The sequence below is a fragment of the Castor canadensis genome, chromosome 6 (assembly GCF_047511655.1).
Source record: "Castor canadensis chromosome 6, mCasCan1.hap1v2, whole genome shotgun sequence".
Lineage (NCBI taxonomy): Eukaryota > Metazoa > Chordata > Mammalia > Rodentia > Castoridae > Castor > Castor canadensis.
Genome location: NC_133391.1, coordinates 62,549,451 through 62,569,866, shown reverse-complemented (window position 1 = coordinate 62,569,866; position 20,416 = coordinate 62,549,451). Strand labels below are relative to the sequence as shown.

Sequence of the window (20,416 nt, the reverse complement as noted above, 5' to 3'; positions counted from 1 at the left end):
GATTGATGTCTTTCAAGAGCTGTAATGTTTTATCATGCAGAATCTTTTTTAAGAGAGCTGACTCTTATTTATATTTATTGTGTGAAATTTGTTTTTTTCCCACACAGATTTAAGGGTTTTTTTGTTATCCTGGAAGGCATATGTAAAATCTGCTCACCCTTGTGCTTTTTGACCTGAAATCAGTTCCCTTCCTTTTCCTTCAACCAACAGCATCTCCTATGATTATAGCTATTGTAGGATTTTCAGGGTTGGCTGGTAAGTGGCTGGAAACTGCCCAACACACAGTCTAGTGTATTATTGTCCTTCCAGGTCCATACTGGCTCCACCATAATCCGGGCCACCATCAATCCCCTCTTGAGTTGTTTGTTGCTCTGATCTCCTGCCCTGTCCTCAAGCCATCTTGTCTTCCATCTCTTCAATAACACATTCCCTAGATAAAATCCCAACTGATGTTTTAAGAACATAACTCATATCTTAACCTTTCCCACTTAGTACTTTCCAAAGGTTTCTCTTTTCGCTTAGAATGAAATCTAAACTCCCAAACCTGGCCTAGAACAGGCTACCTTAATCTCATTCCTGTCCACATTCTGACGGCTTTGCACCCCTCACTCACTGTACTTTAATTCTCTTTCTTTTCCATCAGAACACCAGACTCATTCCTGCCTCGTGGCCTTTGGATATGTTATTCTTTCTGCAAAGAATGCTTTGTTTCCAATTGCAAAGTATTGCCTTCTAGCTATCACAGTTTTAGCTTCAATGCTCCATCCTTACACAGATGTTCTTTGGCCTCTCTTGCAAATGCTCCTGCACTAATCCCTCTCTGTTTCTCCCTTGTTGTCTGTCTTCATTTTCTTCACAGTAATGATCACTATTTATAAATATCTGCTTGCTTGTTCTTTCTTTCTTTTTTGTTTGCATGACAAAAAAGATACATGATATAAGATATATGCTTATATATCTTCATGAGATTCACCCCATATCCCCTTTCCCCCAGAACAATTTCAACATGTTTTGTTGTTCTATTTTCATACATAAATTCACAGCACTTCCATCACATTCACCCTCTCTGTTTACCCTTCCCCCTCCTACCGGTACTCACCCCTAGATAAGACCTGTTTTACTTTCTTGCTCTTCATTTTGTTTAAGTGTATATTGATTGATCAAGGGGGGTTTGTCCTGTTATTTCACACATGTGTATAATCAGATTAACCCCTTCTATTACTTACTCTTTATCACCCTGCTCCCATTATTCAAGTTTACAGTGCATTGGTGCATTATGTTACATGACCTTCTTACACAGATGGGTTGCACTTTAGTATATGCCTTCTTGGCAATCTCAAGGTCCTGAGTTCAAACCCCTGTACCACCAAAAAAAGGACACAGTTCAAGTGGTAGAATGTCTGCTTTATTTATTTATTTTCATGTTAATGAACTAATGTCATCCACTTAATTTTAAGTACCATGAGACAGAACAACGACTTAGGGTTTCTGCTCTGTCCATAGCACAAAGAGCTACTATGTCTGGCTCAAGAACTATTTGTTGTGTGACTGAATGAGTTCCAAGTCATGAGTTTCCTCTTATGATATGCCTTCCAGACCTTTCGCCACACTTGTCTACGGCTCAATGCGTAATGTCCTCTCAGCCTCAACATCCTACAGGACTGCACACAACCTGCCTAGTAGCTTAGATGACAATTAGAAAAGGACAGGGATATCTCCTGATTGGACTACTTCACTTTCACTCATCCAGGCTAAGACTGAACTTCTCCTTCACAGGGAACTTGTAGGCAGTTTCCAAATCCAAATCTTAATCTTATTCAAAACTCTCACTAAATACCATAAAATGCATACACTTTGTCCTTGTTCAGTTTTCTCCTTAGTTTCAGGCTCCTCATTCCAATTTGTCAAGAATTATCTGAATCACATTATGTCAGCAAACATGTGTGCTTGCCTTCCCAATTGTGCGCCAAATTCAATTTGATAAGCACATTTCTTCTGTCTTCAGCAAGGTAGATGACAAAATGTTAGCAGGGAAGTCCTGATACGGACACCTGCCACTGTTTTACCATGAGAAATCTCTCAGATTTAATCAGCCACATACCACCTCAACTTCCTGCTCTCCAGTTTTTATATCCCAATCCTTTCTGAGCATGCCATTGACAATTTGTCTTAGGTCTTCTTAAAATTAACATATCAAATATTTAAAGCATTCCTTTCTCTCTCGCATCAGTCCTATGTTAAAAAATGAAAACAGGGCTAGGAAGTAGCTCAGTGGTTGACCACACGCTTAGCATGCATGGGGCCCTAGATTCAATCCTTAGCATGGGGGAGAAGGGAAGAGCAGACATTAGTTTATTTGACTGATATGCAACTTTACCTCTTTTTCCCAGGGAAAATGTCCTCAATTCAGTCAGTGTCCCATTCTTCCTCTATTGTCTCCTTGTGGCAGACATAGGCATCTCCTCTATTCTGTAAGATCAGTCCCTCGTCTTCATTCCATCAAGGCCATTGCTACTGCAGCATTAGTTCTCAAACCTGATGTGGTTTCCAAATTTCCCAAAGGCCTCCTCAATTCTGCATCTCATTCCTAGAGTAATCAATAAGAATGCGGGTGAAAGTCAGCAATGTGCATTTCTAATAAGTTCCCAGCTGATATGAATGGTGCTGGTCTGAGAGCCACACTTTGAGAACTACCAATCCTGTTTATTCCAGTTTTCAAAAAGTAAACAAAAAATACACTAAGGGCTAGAGATGTGATTCAAGTGGTAGAGCACCTGCCTAACATGTGTAAGGCCCTGAGTTCAAACCCCAGTACCACACACACACACACACACACACACACACAAACACACACTCACAAATCAATTATCCAAAGCACACCAAATTCTCCTCTGATTTTATAAACATCCTCCCCCAAAAGGTGCTTAATTTCCTCCTTCCTCTTCCTCTTTATGGCCAGACCTCCTCAGAATACTGTCTAATATCCCTTTTCCATTTCCTCATACTCACTCTGCCACCACTGAAACATCTTTTAGGAAGTTCAGTGGCTTTCTTGTTGCCAAATTTAAAGGTCACTTCTCTGAACTGCTCTTATTCCAATTCTCCACCATATTACATTTTCCTTTCTTCAAATGCTTTTCAAGATACCATTTTGTTTTTGTTTTTTATCCTTTGCATCCTAATTCACTGGCTTCCTCTTGTTTTCTTTTGCTAGCTCCACCTACTCTACCTAATCTCTAAACGCTGGAGGGCTGTAGATAAGGCTTGTTCATGGACTGTCTGCCCTTTCTTGTTCTGTAAGTGATCTTGTCCAATACCATGACTTAAAATACCATGACTTGAGCCAGGTGTGGTGGCACACAGTTTTAATCCCAGAACTCTGGAGGCTGAGTCAGGAGCATTGCAAGTTTGAGGTCAAGATAGGCAACATAGTGAAACCCTTTATGGTATGTATGTATTGATATAAATATAATCGTAATCACAAGGATTCACATGTAATCACAAGGATTCTTAAAAGTAGAAGAGCTTCCTCTTCTACAGAAGAGAGAAGATGCGATCATGGAAAATAGAAGGAAAGACATGCCAGTGTGGTTATCCAGGTAGGTCCAATCTAATCCTTAGACGCAAAGAAACTTTCCCAGCTGTGGTCAAAGGACACGTGATAATGAAAGGAAGCTCAAAGAGATTAGATTTGACAGTCTCTTTTGCTGGCACTGAGATGGGGACCGGAGGCATAAACTAAAAATTGCTGTAGTCTTCACAAACTGGGATTAGCAAGCAAACACTTTCCTCCCTGGAGCCTCCACAAACGCACATAGTCCTGCCTGCACTTGCATCTCAGGCCTGTGAGATCCGTGTCAGACTTCTGACCTACAGAAGATAATGAATGTGCATTGTTTTAAGATGCTAGATTTCTGATAATTTGCCACAGCAGCAACAAAGAGTTAATAGAACCCCACCTCTGGGTGACACCAATATCTGTGCAGGTGACTAGGCCAACACTTTCTTGTAGCTCCTAATGCTTCCCTTTAATCCATTTCCTACCTACCCAGCCTGTCAACAGATCCTGGCAGCTCTCCCTCCAGAATAGATCTTACACCTGTCTGTTTCTCTCCATATCCACCCCAACTCTCTAGTCATGGCTGTCATTATTCTGCATCACGACCACTGTTCCAGCCTGATAAATGGTCTGTTTCTACTCTGTCCCCTTCCAACTGATTCTTCTGATGTGACAATGATCTTTTGAAAGGTGCACATCACTTCTCTGCTTCAAACTTCAATAGCTTCCCATCACAGTCAGAGTAACATCCAGGTTCTGAATGTGGCCTGCATGGGGCCCGCACGGCCTGGCTCCAGCTTATTTCTCCAACTTCTCCTTACACATTCACCTCAACTTATTTTGTCTACCACATTGGACTCCTTTCTTTTCCTGTGATATGACAAACTCGTAACTTTGTATTTGCATGCTCTCCTCCAGTAACTTTCTTCCTGTGCATGCCTTTCCTCCCTGGCTCTGTCCCCCACCCAGTACTGGGGATCAAATCCAGGGCCTTGCATGTGCTAGGCAACCACTGTACCACTTGAGGTACAACCCCACCTGTCTAGTTTTCATTTTTGTTTATGTGACAAGGTCTTGCTACTTTTTTGTCAGAGTCTTCTGCTTCCACCTCCCAAGTAGCTGGGATTACAGGCGTGCCTCACCATGCTTTGTTCAATGCATGGCTTCTGATTTTTCATGTTTGAGCTTAAATATCACCTCCTTATAAAGGCCTTCATTGACCTCTCCAGCTAAAGCACCCCAGGTTTACCAGGTTTGTTTGTTTGTTGTATCACTTCCCCAACTAGAATGTAAACTCCATGAGGTTCATTAAGTGTTTCAACATTGTGTACCAGGTGCTCACCACAGTGCCTGACACATGGTTGATGGAAAGAGTGCTCCCAGTAGTCATGAATGAGTGAGTGAATGAGTGAGTGATTACATCACAGTCTTTCTCACGGAGGTGAAATGTGCAGAGCATACAATTAACAATTTTACAATCAAAAGAGTGCATTGTACTGAATATATTTACAATACTGTTCAACCACAACCTCTAGTTTCAGAATGTTTTCATTCTGCAAAAAATAAAACCCACTGGGCGCTGGTGGCTCACACCTGTAATCCTAGCTACTTGGGAGGTTGAGATCAGGAGGATGGAGTTTTGAGGCCAGCCCAGGCAATTAGTGTGAGAGGTTCCCCCCATCTCCAAAATAAACATCGCAAAATGGGTTGGAGGTGTGGCTCAAGTGATAGAGTGCCTGCTTTGCAAGTGTGAAACCCTGAGTTTTAACCCTAGTCCACCAAATGTATACATACATACATACATACATTCATTTATTCATACATGAAACCCTATGTTTATTGAGTGGTTACATCTGTCCTCTCCTCTTCTCATTCTGCGTTCTATGTGTCTGGATTTCTCAATTCTGGCTTATTTCATGTAAATGGAAGAATATAAAATATGACTTTCCCTGTCTGGCTTCTTGTATGTGGCATAATATTGTCAAGATTCACCTACATTATAGCAAGTATCAGCCCCTTATTACAGCCAAACAATATTTCATTATGTGTATATTCTGTCATTTGTTTAACTGTTCATCTGTTGATGCACATTTGGGTTGGTTCCACCTTTGAGGTGTTGTGAAAAATGCAGCTATAAACACCATCCATGTTTCCTTTTAACAGGTCACAAACTCCATTTTGGAATTTGGGGTGTAGGCAGTGGTATCTGGAGTCTGAGTTCATTCAGTGCCTGCCTGGGTCTGATTTTCTAGCCTGTCTTTTGTGCTCCTGGTTCTGCATAATCATTACAGAATCCTTAATTAACTTGCTTACTGTATGGATTCAGGCGACTGGCCCTCAACTCAGTAGAGATGGAGACAGAATTGGGAGTAGGCGTGAAGAGAGGAAGGGGAAGAGTGGGGAGGTAGTTAAAATGACAACTTTTAAAAAATATGCCCATTACAAGATAATCAATTGACTCATCCAGTGATGAACTTTGTTTCACACAGAAATGTTAGTAAGTGCCAATGGCTTCTGAATTAAGCTCTCAGAGTCCCTTGGTGTTATGTTCAATGCCATCTCCAGTGTTAGAAAGTTTTAATCTGCAATTAGATATATATTAAGTCATTAAAATATCATTGCATTTTAATGATTTGAATCTATGAAAATATGTAAATTAGTAATGGCTTATTAAACTTTACAGTTTTGGGTTATTGTAAAAAAAGATCTGTACATATAAAATGTTCGAGGGAAAAGCCTTTTGTGTATTTTATTACATCATTCTTCAGTGAGGCTGACAAGAATGAAAACGTTCCTGCAATTAATAATTTAAAGAAATAAGTATACTAGCTATTGAGAGCAGGAACTGTTTTCCATGAAAGCTGAATGCAAACAGTTGTTTTGGTCTAAGCACTTCATCTCCATCCCTGGCACTGGGTGTGCTTTGGAAAACTCTACTTGATTCAGAACATAAATTTAGAAAAGGTCCCTCCCCAAAAGCCTGTAGTTAGTGTGGTTACTTAAATATTATTTCCATAGCTACACTGGCTTGCAGCCACAGCTGAAATGCATATCAACAAGCCTGGTGTGAAAATGGGAAGGGAGGGAAACAAAAAAGGAGGAGACAGAGGACACTCATTTTCCCTCTTCGGAGTAGGAGGTATAATGTCTTTATAAAGTAATAATTAAAAGAAAAACAATTACTGGAACCTTATCTGGACTGTACAGCTGCACTTCCTCCTTTTGCTTTAGCAGTGTTTCTAAGGTTATGACAAACCATGAAAATTGCATCTTTAGAGGAGTTTTATTCCTTTCCCTATGATTTGATTGAAACAGACAGCTACATTTTGTGTATATATAATTAGGCAGTAAAATAGGCTTTGAAGGCAGGTTTCCACTTAGTATGTGAGTCACACACACAACAGCCTTTCATTCAGCAGCCAAAGACTGATCTTTTTAAGGCCTCAACTCGCTCAACATGTTTTCTGAATGCTACATCTTGCACTGGGGGAAAAAAGAAAAGGGGGAAAAAAAAATCAGCTTTTAGCTCTTTTTTTTTTTCTTTTCTTTTCTTTCATTTTTTTTCACCCTAGCGTCTTTCCAAAGGAAAAACAATCTGCAATCTCAATCTAGTAGGTCTTTGGTGATCTAACGCTCTGACAAACTGATTTTTCTCATCTTCTTTCCAGATTGTCGTAGGGGCACCGATGAAGGCTGCACGGTGCTTGGCGTGTCTAATCCCTCTCAAAAAAGGGCATTGTGTCAGTAAAACTGAGACCAATGGCCTTTCATTCTCTACCTCTCAGCTCTCCAAAGTAATGGCACTGGGTCTCCAAATCGTGTTTTTCCTTTCAGATGCAGTTTCTCTCTTTAACAAGGTTTTAAAAAAGAGAGAGGGAGGAATGGGGGCGGGTGACACAATCCCATTTCCTCAATGCTGTCCCCATATGTGGTACTAAGTGAATTTTTTTCCCCTGAACTGAAATTAGGAAGAGCGTTAGCATGGTTCTGTTATTTCAGATGCAGCCTGTTTTTATGAAAGAGATTTTCCTCTGAGATTTTGTGAGTGCAAGAACAACCCTGGGTGTATTTTTTTTTCCCCTTGTAATAGGAATCAGGCCTATTGACTGTGCATCATCAAGCTTATCTGATTAAAAAGCAGTCGCCTATTAATCTCCAGGCTTTCATCTCACTGTACACCATTTGCTGCCTCCTATCCCTTTCTGGCAAGCCCAAAGATGGAGAGAAATAATATCAAGCTACTTGGTTGATTAATGCAAGCGATAGTTTGTGTGTGTAGAATGTCTTTCATCTGAAGACCTCAAAGGGCCTTCGAAACATTATCACATAGACAGGGCTCAGCTCCAACATAAAGGGCAGAGAAGGGCCATAGTCACGAAAATCTAAATTTCTAGAGTGATTAGTACCCTGGTAACCAGGACACATGAACTAGGTTCTCATTTTTGAAGTGAAATTCGATGCCCATGCAAGAATTTCAATTTTCAATTCAGACCTATCACTGAGTAAACCTCTCAGTATTCAATTTACTTCCTGGCATGTCCCCCTGGGGAGTCTGCTCCCCAAGATGAAGGTCTTTACATAACAGGCAGGTGTATATATTTCCTCAATTGGCCTAATCTAATGACGCAGACATGATTTATATGTGCAAAATGTTGCCGTGTTAAATAATTCACAATGAAACTGCCTTTTCTAGTTGCACTACAAATGGATGTCAATCTGCATTTGATGGTGCCTGTGTCCCACAGGGCTTTTGGATGAACTGAAAGCAAAGACATTCCTTGCACTGGACCTGAGGGAGAACACAAGGGATTTCTCTCCTAACTGAAGCCCATGGATTTTGGCTTAAAGCAAGTGAGACTTTCAAAGTAGACCATCCTCGCTGGCTGTTTTTATGAGAGGAGCAGCTTCCATTAGAAGAATGTAGTATCCATCCAGAATTCTATGTAAATCGGATGCAAAATCTTGCTCACTGTAAGAGAGATACATGGATATGGCCTCATATTGAGAGAACCTGGGTCACCTCCAAGCTCCCTGGATCGTGACATTCCCACACCTGCTCTTACTTCTCCCATTCTCCCTCACATCTCTTTCCTCATTCCCTATTGGTTTCTGCTTCACTGTGGATTGTTAAGGACTTTTTGTTTACAAAAGCATTACCATTTTTTTTCTCTTTGAGACAGGATCTAGCTAAGGCTGTCCTCTAACTCACAATCCTCATGCCTCAGCCTCCTAAATGCTGGGATTACAAATATGCACACCATGCCCAGCAAAAGCAATCTTTTATCGTGTCATAAGGTTTTCATTCATTACTTCCACAGTAACCATACAGACACAATAGGATTTGTCATTTTGCACAAATAAGATGTTCATACTTTGTGTCTGAACTTCAGTGATGGTTTGCTTTTATTTTATTTATTTATTTTGCAGTACTGAGGTTTGAACTCAGGGCCTTGCACTTGCTGAGCAAGTGCTCCATTTCTAGAACCATGCTTTTGTTATTTTTCAGATAGGGACTTACATGTTTGCCTGGGTCCAGCCTCAGACTGTGATCCTCCCTACCTATGCCTCTCTTGAAGCTGGGATTGCAGATGTAAACACTGTGCCTGGCTTATTTGTTGAGATTGGGTCTCATGAAATTTTTGCCCAGGCAGACCTCAAACCACAATCCTCCTGATCTCCACATCTTGAGTAGCTAGGATTACACCTGGCCTGATTGTTTGTATTTATATGCACAACAGGCCATATTTCCCAAATGGAGATTCTTTGCTTATGAAAATTAAATGAAAAAGTTATGAAGCTATCTGCCCAATATTGAGAATTTCTTGATAATAAATTTGAAGTGCTAGTTCATATTATCAACTGGTTAGCTTAATTTTATGGTGGGATATGATAAAGCAAGGAAAATCTATGTCCTGGGCTTCTGTTGGTGAACAAACAGACGTGAGCGGCCCGTTATTTCACCAACCTCTAACAGTCCAGTGGGATCCCAGGGTTTGTTGCTGAAAGACACAGCAACAAAGGGCAGTAGTGGAGTGGAAAGTGCCTGGTGAGCTCCGTTCCTGTGAATCCTTAGTCACGTGGAGCCCAGGCATGGTTTTTCTGAGGGCTGCCCACGGGCAATGCTTAGTTAATACTCTCCTTAATGGAAGCATGCTTTTGTTGTTTATTTTTTTGTATTTATTTTGGTGGTCCTGGGGTTTGAACTCAGGGCTCACACTTGCTCAGCAGGCACTCTACCACTTGAGTCATTTCACCAGCCCTTGAAGCTTATTTTAAAGCCAGTTCTGAGGAATAGTCCACAGTGAAAAAGAAGACCCTCATAGATGTTTTAACAAAAGGGGAGGAGTTACAGAGTTAAAATTCTTCCTGTTCTCATTGTGTTCCCGCATATCATCCTTTTCTATTTTCTTCATAGCATTCGTTACTTCTGAGATTACCACATTTAATACGTGTTTACTTATTATATCTCAACCTCACTAGAATAGCTCCATTGCAAATCGGAACTTCAGTATCTCTGATGCCTACATTGGAGCCTAGCATACAACATATGCTCAATAAGTATTTGTTGAAAGAATTAATTATATCAGTATTTTAAACAGATTTGTATCATTTGATAGATTTTTGATTCTATAATTCTATAAACGTTTATTATTCGAATGACTTGATGACTTTGATTTTTGTTTGCTATAAACATTAACTCACTGAATTAATTGCAAACCAAATGCCAATGACTCTCTACTGCCACTTTATTACATCTATACTACAATGAAAAATCAGATGCATAGGAATAACCCAGAATCGATGCAAGGTACTAACGAGGAGATAAATTAGCCAGGTACAGTGGCTAATGCTTTTAATCCCAGTTACTCAGAAGGAAGAGATTGGGAGGTGGAGATCTAGAGGATGGAGGTTTGAGGCCAACCAGGCAAAAATTTAGCGAGACCTCCATCTCAACCAATAGGTGGGCATGATAGTGGAGGACTGTCATCCCAGCACGTTAGGAGGTGTAAACAGGAGACGGGTCTGGGCCCACCTGGGCAAAACCGAGAGAACCTATTTGAAAAATAGATAAAGTATAAAGCTCTCTGGGACTGTTTCAAGTGACAAAATGCCTGTCTAGCAAGCCTGAGGCCCTGAGCTCAATCCCAGATACCACAAATAGAGAGTTATTTAGAATTTCAAAACAAAGCTTACATATAGGTTCTCGGTAATCTATCACACTCAAATTTGTTGATCGTTTGTACAACCTCACACTGCACTCTACCAAAAAGTTCCCGGAGCTTGGATTCCTAAAACTAGCATGTCTTCTTTCTCTTCCTCACCACTCCAGAAGTCATCGACCACGGGGCTGGAGTTTGGATTCTAAGGGTCAGGCTCCAATTCCCCATAAGGCCTCCATTTTCTTCTCCCCCACCAAATGGGGTAATAGCTCCTATTTCATTTTTTTCTTTTTGAGATTTTAAGATGAGAATAACATAAAACATTTAAGTCTCATTAGAAGCAGTATCATTATTGCTGTCATTCTCAAGCCTATTTTAGCTAACCAGTCTTAGCTTTGGGATTTTCTCCTTGTGCCTGCACTGCCTCCATTCAAGCTCTCCCTCAAGTAGCCTGGAAGGCTTCCTGTTAGGATTTGTTTGGCCTATGTCTGCTGTGCTATTGGAACACCACCTTGTCTTTTACCCTGGCTGTCCGTGAGCTTGTTCTAGCTCTTAACTCAGGCATGCCAGCATTGTTCATCTGGAGCCCCAGATTCTAAATCTCACTACCACCTTGACTCAGTCTCTCCCTTTGGACTTGAAAAATGTTCCCAAAGTTATTGCGAGTAGCCAGAATGTTAGAATAATCTTGCTATGATCTTAGATGGGTGGCTTTGGACAAACCACATGCAAACTGAATTTCAATATTTTCGTGTATAAAATTAAAAGAGCTGGGTTAAAATGGTCTCTACAGTAGGGGCCATGGGTGTAGTTCAGGGGTAGAGTATTTGTCTAGCATGGCTTGAATTTGATCCCCAGCACCACAAAAGAAGATGAGGAAGGAGGAGGAGAAGAGAATCCTTTCATGTTGTTTCTCCTAAAAATGTTTGACGCTAATGATGCAAATTTTTTTACTTTCATATCTTTTCAGAATAAATTTTCAAAGAATTCCTATGATAGCAGTGCATATTATTTTATCAAATGTTAGCGTGATCTGTATTACACACGTGCTGTTATGTTTTTATCTGAACATCTGTCATGGCTATCGGTTTCCCATATATCACTTTCTAACACATACTTAGGTTCCTTCTGAGTACAACTGTTTGACTCCTCTATTAATTCACACTAGAAGTACAATTTCAGTTTTTAATATCAGCAAATGTATTATGCCTGTTCTGTATATGCCACAACAGTCAAGATAGAATGTCATCTAATGATATGTTTATTTGATAGTTTCACTAGATAACATATTAAAGTAAAAAAAAAAGTTGCATTTGTGGATGGCTTTGTTGGGACTCAGAGAAAAATATCCCAAAATGAAGCCTCAGAATTAAAGTTTCCTAGAATCTCTTACTCTCCGCCTCAGCATTCTTACCCCTCATTCTGCCCTGAAGCACATCAGAGGATCTAGAACCTTTTTACCTCAAATCCAGCCGTAAAACTTAAAAATGTAATTCTAACCTTCCCCCAGCTTTCTGTGTAAGTGCTGGCCATTCTTGTTTGCTAATAGGTGGCAAGCCCCATTCCACAAAGAAACTGCCCCATACCCAGGAGGAAGAAACTCTACAACAGAGAGGCTAAGCAGAACCTAGGCAGGCAGCCCATGCTACAAATCCTCAGTCTGTTATTATCAGGCCAAATCCTTTCTGTCCAATCACAGTTCTACAGTCTGTCCCTGCTTCACCCAACCTACGAGTAATAGAGACAACGTCTCCCATGTCTTCATTCTGAAAACGTCCATGTCACGTGAAGCTATGATTAAATAAAAGTATTACGCTTTTCTCTTATTAACCTCTATTTTATTATTAGGTTGTCAACCAGGACCCTTAAGATGGAGAAAAAATGGATCTACCCTTTCTTCCTCTACGGTGTTATGTGTACATTTGCACATATTAACTTCTATGACCCCCACAACAAAATATAAGGTAAGTAGGGCAAGCCTTATCGTCCCAATTTATGCAAGAAAAACTAGGGCACAGCAGCAAACTGAAGTGGCTTGCCCTAGGCACCACAGGTGATTAGTGATAACTAGGACAGGAACCTGGGGTTCTGACTCTGAAGCCAGAGGTTATTTCTAGGGTGCTGCTCCCAATTCCGGCAGCTTACTCACACCATAAAGTGTCCATCATCAAATCTTTCATCTATCCTGCCCACTCACCACATGGCTTTCTTTAGGCAGAACTGAAGAAAGAATTAGTTATATAAAAATGGAAACGTATGTAGGTACATGCACACATGCCTATGAGAAGCAAAACGATATGCTCTGCAGTTTACAGTTGTGGATGTAATATGTACCTGGAGATAAAAATCAATAGTGATGTTTGATCTTAGTGCCCTAAGGCTGTCTCCAACAGGTACCCTGGTGTGGAAACCATCTAATCATTAGTTAAAAATAATAAATTCTAGGATCCTCATGAAGAGTGGATAGCATTGCTGTTTATGGGAAGTAGTAAAGTAAAAAAAAAACAGGGTCAGCATTTGAACTATGAGTTCTTTCTATTCACAATCCTGAATGAACCATTAGGTCAGATGTTCATCCACAGTGACTTACACTCACCTTCTTATTTTTATTTCTGTCATATCAAAGGCATTTTCGTTAATATTTTTCACAAAAAGCCTAGGAGTTTTAAACTTTTGTCCCTTTTTCATTCTTGTATCTCAGATCTCTTTCTAGTGACCATCTAGGGTAGTAGTTGCCTTTCCATTTCTTTTGATTTGCAAACGTGGTAAAATCAGATTTCATTTGTATATTGTTCAATCTACTGTATGTCTAGCCACAACTTAAGCCCTCTGAAAGAAACATAAATGAAGTAAAAAGTACCATCTGTCCACTTGGAGTCTTGAATGACAAGGACATATAAGAAGGTATTTGTTATGCATTGAATATATGCGTCCCCCTCCAAAAACAATGAATATGTTGAGGCCCTGAGTGTGGAGATGGAGATGGAGACTCTAAGGGAGTAAGTAAACTAAGGTTAAGTGAGATCGCAAGTGTGTGGCCCTGATCAGATAGGAGCAGTATCTTGTACAAAGAGACAGCAGACATTCCTGCTGTTCTCTTACTCTCACCACTACGTGAGGATGCAGAAAGGAGGCAGCCATCTACAAATCAGGAAGAGAGAGAGAGAGCCCTCACTAGAAAGCAAATAAGGTGAGGAAGTCTCCCAAACTGTGAAAGAATTCATTTCCATTGTTTCTCAGGTTGTTATGGTATCCCAAGCCAATTAATACAGAAATGAGAGGAAAAAATTACATGACAGCTTATGGAAAACTAACCCATACACTACACAGTACAAAGGAGTCACTTAAAATTAAGAAGTACTGTGCTACTACTTCTCAGTACAAAAACCACTCTTTTTAACCTTGAAAGAATTGTGTGATTCAAGTTGCAGAAACTAGTAAAAGGAATGGTGAATTAGCTGAGGATATAGCAGAGTGATAGATCACTTTCTTAGCATTCTCGTGTCCTGGGTTCGATGCCCAGCTCCATAAAATAAAAAAGGAATAATGAATTAGAGGTATAATCATATGACCTTAGTTTTAAGACGATAACACAAAGCCTTAAAGAACAAAAAAGATAGCTTGGGTTCAAATCCAAGTTCCTTGTCTTTCTAGCCTACAAGCTTATTTTGTGCCAAATACTCTTTTTACATCCATGACTTCATTTGATCCTCTAAGCAACATTGTACATGGTAAGTATGCAATAAATTTCCTGTTGAAAGATGAAATACTAGAATATAGTCCCTAAGGAAACCGAGGCTCAGAGACTGTTACATTATTTGCACCTGCCACATGGCTAACAAAAAATGAGCTGGAATTTGAACAAAATCTGTGCAATTTTTAAAACTGGTACAATGCTTTTCTCTAAGTCAATGTATGAGTTAAACAAAATACTCTTAACTGAAGGTCCAGTATAATGCCTGGCACACAGAAAGTACTTAAATAAATATCAGCACAAACTGTCTCACAAAGGTAAACTCATATGGGATTAATGAGGAATAATAAGGAAACTAGTAGCACAACTATTTTTAGATTTTCAACAGTTTAAGGCAACGTGTTCAGAGTTGATAGAACTTCAAATGACCCATGCAAAGCAAATATTTGATGTGATGCTTGCTTTCATGCTCAGCTATGGCCACTGTTCCTTAGTTTTTTCCCAATAATTTTAATCCTAAGTATTCCTGGAATAGTCCCCATTTCTATTATTCAATACTGGTCTAATAGTGTTTATTATAATATAATATTAATTGATACCTGTGATTATCCAATACTTTGATAACTCTTTGCAGGGTTGAATTATATCATAAACTGTTTGGAACTTCAACTTAGGGTAGAACCTTGACAGGTGTCTCTTATGACATGATCATTGGAGGCAGCACCCACGTATCTACAAACACTAAGAGGAGCAGCCACAGACAAAGGAGGGGTACCCCCTCCCATGCTTTATACCCAAGTGGTAGGGTATCACCAATAACTTCAAGAAATCAACACCTTGAAAAACGAACTCAAAACTTAGGAAGCAAAACTAAGCCCTGAGTGAAGAATCATGGATTTAAACCAAGGAAAATTAATATTGTAAAAGATTTGAGAAAATATGATATATCTTGATATGGCTGATAAGAAAATAAAACAAGGATTTTTGTAATAAAAATTGCGATTATTGAAATAGCAGTCCTCAATATATAAGAGAAATAGCATAATGGATATGCTTAATCGATGAGCAGGAAAATTGATCCCAGTGACCTGCTAGAATAGGACCACATGAAGGGCTGAAATGGTGCCCCCTGGTCTCATATGGTGAAGCCCCTATTACCTCAATACACGAATGAATATAAGAACTAGGGTCATTGATGAAGCAATTAGAGTTATATGAGGTCATATGAGAGAGACCCTAACCCAATTGGCCCAGATTGGACCTACTGTAATCTGACTCGTGTTCTTAAAGCAATGGGAAATTTGGACACACAAAAACACATGCTAGAGAGGAAAGTCTCTGACAGCAAGAAGGTAGCCATCTACAGTCCAATAACAGTGATCTCAGGAGAACTCATATCTACTGACATCTTGATTTGGACTTCCAGTCTCCAGAAAACTGCTGTTGTTTAAGCCATGCAGTCTATAGTATTTTGGTATTTTGGTTTTAGCAAAATAATATAGACAATAATCATGGGAAGTATGAGAAATAGTTAAGAGACACAGAACCTAAACCCAAAACTTTTAACATTTATTTAATAAGACGCAGAAAGATGGAACAGAGATAATGGAAGAAAGAATATAACCAAGAAAAACAGAAGGCAAAAAAATCTCCAGAACTCAAGATAAAAAGTCTACTGGATAAATTTCATGGTGCTAAGAAGATGCACTTTAAAAGACCTAGGGATTGGCTAGGGATGGAACTTAGTGGTAGAGTTCTTGCCTAGTATGCATGAAGCCCTGGGTTCTATCCACAGCACTGCAAAGACAAACAAAAAGACACTGTAGAATTTAATAAATAATTCAGAAAAGGTGAAATGAGGTCCTTTTAATATTATAATCTATTTTTTACCTACCCATGCCGTGAATTGTATGCAGCCTGGCAATAGTTCTGGATGGTTTTTTGTTTCCCATTGATGGAATCAAAAGTTAATGCTGATCAAAGTTTAGAGCTTGCTTACTACAATCTCTTATTTGTTTGAAGTGAGGAAATTGAGGCTCAGACAGACTAAATGGCTGGGGGCTTTCCATAAAACACACTTCCAAATTCTTTGACACTCTCCCAAAACCCCTCATACTTGGGATCTAAGTTCCCTCCCCTTGAATCTGGGTGGGTCTGTGGCTGTTTCAACTGATACGTTCAGCAGTAGGGTGACCAGTTGTCTGGGTTTGCAAGGACAGACTTTGTTTTAGCAGTATAAGTCTCCCTGGAGTCTCCTTGGAACTGGGCAAATCAGGATGGTTAGTCACCAGAAAAGTGACCTATGTGATTTCCAAGGCTGGATCACACAGGTCCTGCAGCTAATACATTATGTCTTTGCTGAAACTCTCCCCCTTGGAACCTGAACATGCCACATGAGCCTGACTATCCTGAGGTTATCATACTAGAATGGCCATGCGTGGGCCATCTCCCCATGGTGTCAGCCCCATGAGTGAAATTGTCCTGGACCTTCTAAACTATCCTGGGCTCCAACTGAATACCACCGAGTGACCTTAGAAAGATCCATCAGCAAGACCTGCCCTTGTTACTGATCCTCAAAGTCATGAAATACATAAATCAGTTGTTACTGATTTTGTAACAGTTGTAAGTTTGGGAGTTTCTTGTTGGATAGCCATACATAAATGAAACAGTAGCTGAAATTTTAAGATTCTCAGGACACTTCAGTCCTACTTCTGTATTTGCTCCATAACCCAAGCCCAAGCTTGTGATTTTTTCCCTTCCAAATCCATCCATCTTTCCTTCCTTCCTTCCTTCCTTCCTTCCTTGCTTCCTTCCTCCCTCTCTCCCTCCCTCCTTCCCCTTCCTCTTTTTGTGGTACTGGGATTAAACTGAAGACCTTGCATTTGTTAGGCAGACACTCTACCACTTGAGCTGTGCCTTCAGTCATTTTGCTTTTTTATGAATAGGGTCTTCTGTTGACTTTTTAATTAGGTTGGCCCCAAACCATGATCCTCCTGCCACTGACTCCTGAGCAGCTGAGATTACAGGTGTGCTCCACCACACCTTGCTCCGATTCCCTTTCTAAATTGAACTATAGCTTCTAGATATTAGATACAAGTATTGGCCTATGTATAGTAAAGTGCCTTTTGATAAGGAAATGGATACAAAGATTTTTTAAAGGAAGATATTTCTTGCTCAAAGTATGTTTTTATAACAATCTGGGTATAATCAGGAGAGTGGAATCAAACAGTAATTTGAATAGGAAATGTTTCAAGTAAAGAATGAATTGGAGCTTTTGTTCCCATTTCCTGTGTGGGGAACAGGAAATGTTTCTCTCTCTTTTTCTCCACCCCCTACCTTATCTATACTTTATCCTGTTATACTAAAATAAATCCTTGCTAAAACTTAAAAAAAAAAAAAAAAAGAATGAACCATAAAAAGGGATGGTGGTGACAAGAGAATAGCTAGTAAGAAAGAAAGACAGCAAGAGGCCCTGGGTTCAATCCCTAGCTTCACAGTGGCAGGGAAAGGTTTTGAAAGGGCTCAGATGCACTTTCTCAGAGCAGGCAAAAAGGGTCAAGTCAGAACTGAGAGGCCAGGAAAAGGAAATTGGCCGAATTATTATGAATTATGTGTCAGGATTTCTCTTTATCATAGTTTGAATTCATATCAAGTTGCGTGAAGTAATACCCAAATGTTTTCAAGAGGTAAATATTTTAGTTAGTGATGGACATGTGTCATAATCAAATTCATTATTTTCTAATCATAACTTTCATGTGAATACTATTTTTATTTATTTATTTATTTTGTGGTACTGGGGTAATCAAGGATCCACACCTTGAGCCACTCCACCAATTTTGGGGTTTTTTTTTTGTTGTTTTTTTGTTTTTGTGCAGCTTTTTTTTGAGATAGGCTCTCTCGAAACTGTTTACCTAGGCTGGCTTCGAACCGAGATCCTCCTGATCAGCTAGGATTACAGGCATGAGCCACCAGTGCCCAACTGTGAATACTATTTTTTAGAGTACCAAATCAGTAAAGGTAGTTCACAAAATTACCATTCAAACTCCCATCTTTGACTATAAATAGACATGCAGTTTCTTTTCAGGGAAATGGGAATATTCCAAAGTTAGATGGTGCAGAGGGCCACAAAACTGTAAATGTACACTTAAAATTAGTACATCTATGACACATAAATTATATCTCAATAAAGCCTTTTGAAGCAGATGCTATGTGACAAATGTTCAAGTGGAAAAATAGGCCCTAACTTGCATTTTAATATCAATAACCTGCTTTCCATGGCTAGTTCATTTAATGGTGTCAGCACTATTGTCAGGTGTTACTTGCATATTCAGTCTACATTTTTTCCTTTGTAGAATATTTTTCCAAAGCTATATTTCTTGACTTCCATAAATCTTTTCTAAAATTCTGATGCATTTTGGGAATGATACTCCACTCTCTGAATTTTTCCCTTTGAGCATCTTTGACTGTTTTGGGAAAGAATTTTAGAATATTTGACTAATCATCTTTAGTAAACATCTTGGTTGTACTGGCAGCAAAAGGCTAATTGTCCTCCGGGGGCCTCCTTGATATTTGCTTATTCTACTAAATTGAAGTAAATCTTCTGAAGTAGCCACTGAGGTGGGAGCTTATTTTGGTTTCCTTTTCTTCTTGATACACTCTCATCTTGGAAGTTTTATGTGTGACCTGGTATCACCTGAGGTTTTGGCAATTTTGGTCTTGGGACTGACATCTTGGGATCTATTTTTTGATACTGACCTATGCCTCCACTAAGGGTTCAGAGAGTTCACTAATCAGTTTCATCTTTCTGGACCGCAAAGGTCAATGACTTTGTAGAATTATTTTATTCCTAAATTATCTTCTAACTTTTAAAAAGCATATTCTAAAAATATTAAAATGGGGCTCTTCCAAGAATTAACCAATATAGTTCCTTGTACTGTCAAGCCTAACCCAGTACTTGGAACAGACTAGGTATTCAAAGAATGATATGTAAGTGAATATACAAACTGCATAAATTAGTGAGATTTTGCTTTTATTTGTTGTTGTTGATGGTGGTTGTTGGTGATGTTTTATTTTGTTTGTTTGTTTTGAAACAGGTTCTGGCTGTGTAGCCCAGGCTGGTCTTGGACTCGTGATCCTCCTACCTCAGCCTTCCAAGTCCTGGGATTACAAGCATGTGCCACCATGCCCAGCATTAGCAGGTCCACTTTGCACTCAGGCAAGTGATCAATGACATATGTAGCTCAATGACATATTCATCTTAAACACAGCCTATATAAAGTAGGTTTATTATATAGCTATCTGGGTAAATGTAGATGCCATTTACCTTAGACAAATGGGTGCAGTGGGATGTCAGGTTGGAATATAAAGAAAAGTCCTAAACTTCCTACTTATCTTTGTCAAATCTAACCCCTATTAAGAAATGGAGAAACTGCCAGCCACCTGTGACTCACACCTGTAATCCTAGTTACCAGGGAGGTGGAGAGAAGGAGGATTGTGGTTTGAGGTCAGTCTGGGCAAATTGTTCATGAGATCCAATCTCCAAAATAACCAGAGCAGAATGGACTGGAGGTGTGGCTCAAGGGGTTGAGTGCTTGCTTTGCCAGCACAAAGCCCTGAGTTCAAACCCCAGTCCCACCAAAACAAAGAAAAGAAATGGGGAGACTAAATACTAATTTAGTATATACTAACTAATGTTTGTATTCTCAGACAAGGTGAATCTGTTCTAATAGTCCAAGTTAAGTTTCTTTCGCCTGAAAGCATAAAAGTCTCAGAAAGTTACTGGAGATACTGAGTCATTAGAACTTTAGGTGTCCAAATAAATTTCTAGTCATCTAGCCTCTCTTTGTATGAGCCGTGCGTACCTCACTCCTACTGCGTGCTCAGCCTGTTGGAGTTCCACTCATCTCCTGGTGCATCTGTACTGCTGTGCTGTGCAAAGGTAATCACCTGCCAAGCAGCTTTCTGGGTCTCCACTTGTGCCCTCCACTTGGGGTTTCCTATGCT

The 20,416-nt window shown here is 39.7% G+C and overlaps 1 long non-coding RNA gene across 3 annotated transcripts in view; it reads right to left on the bottom strand.

The window, feature by feature from the left end:
* The window catches only part of LOC141424118 (uncharacterized), a 50,139-nt gene that overhangs the window by 17,691 nt on the left and 12,032 nt on the right, over nucleotides 1-20,416 (bottom strand). For all 3 annotated transcript variants that reach the window (XR_012448986.1, XR_012448985.1, XR_012448987.1), the window contains exon 2: nucleotides 2,378-2,587. This is a non-coding gene — a long non-coding RNA (uncharacterized lncRNA). The remainder of the gene's footprint in view (nucleotides 1-2,377; nucleotides 2,588-20,416) is intronic.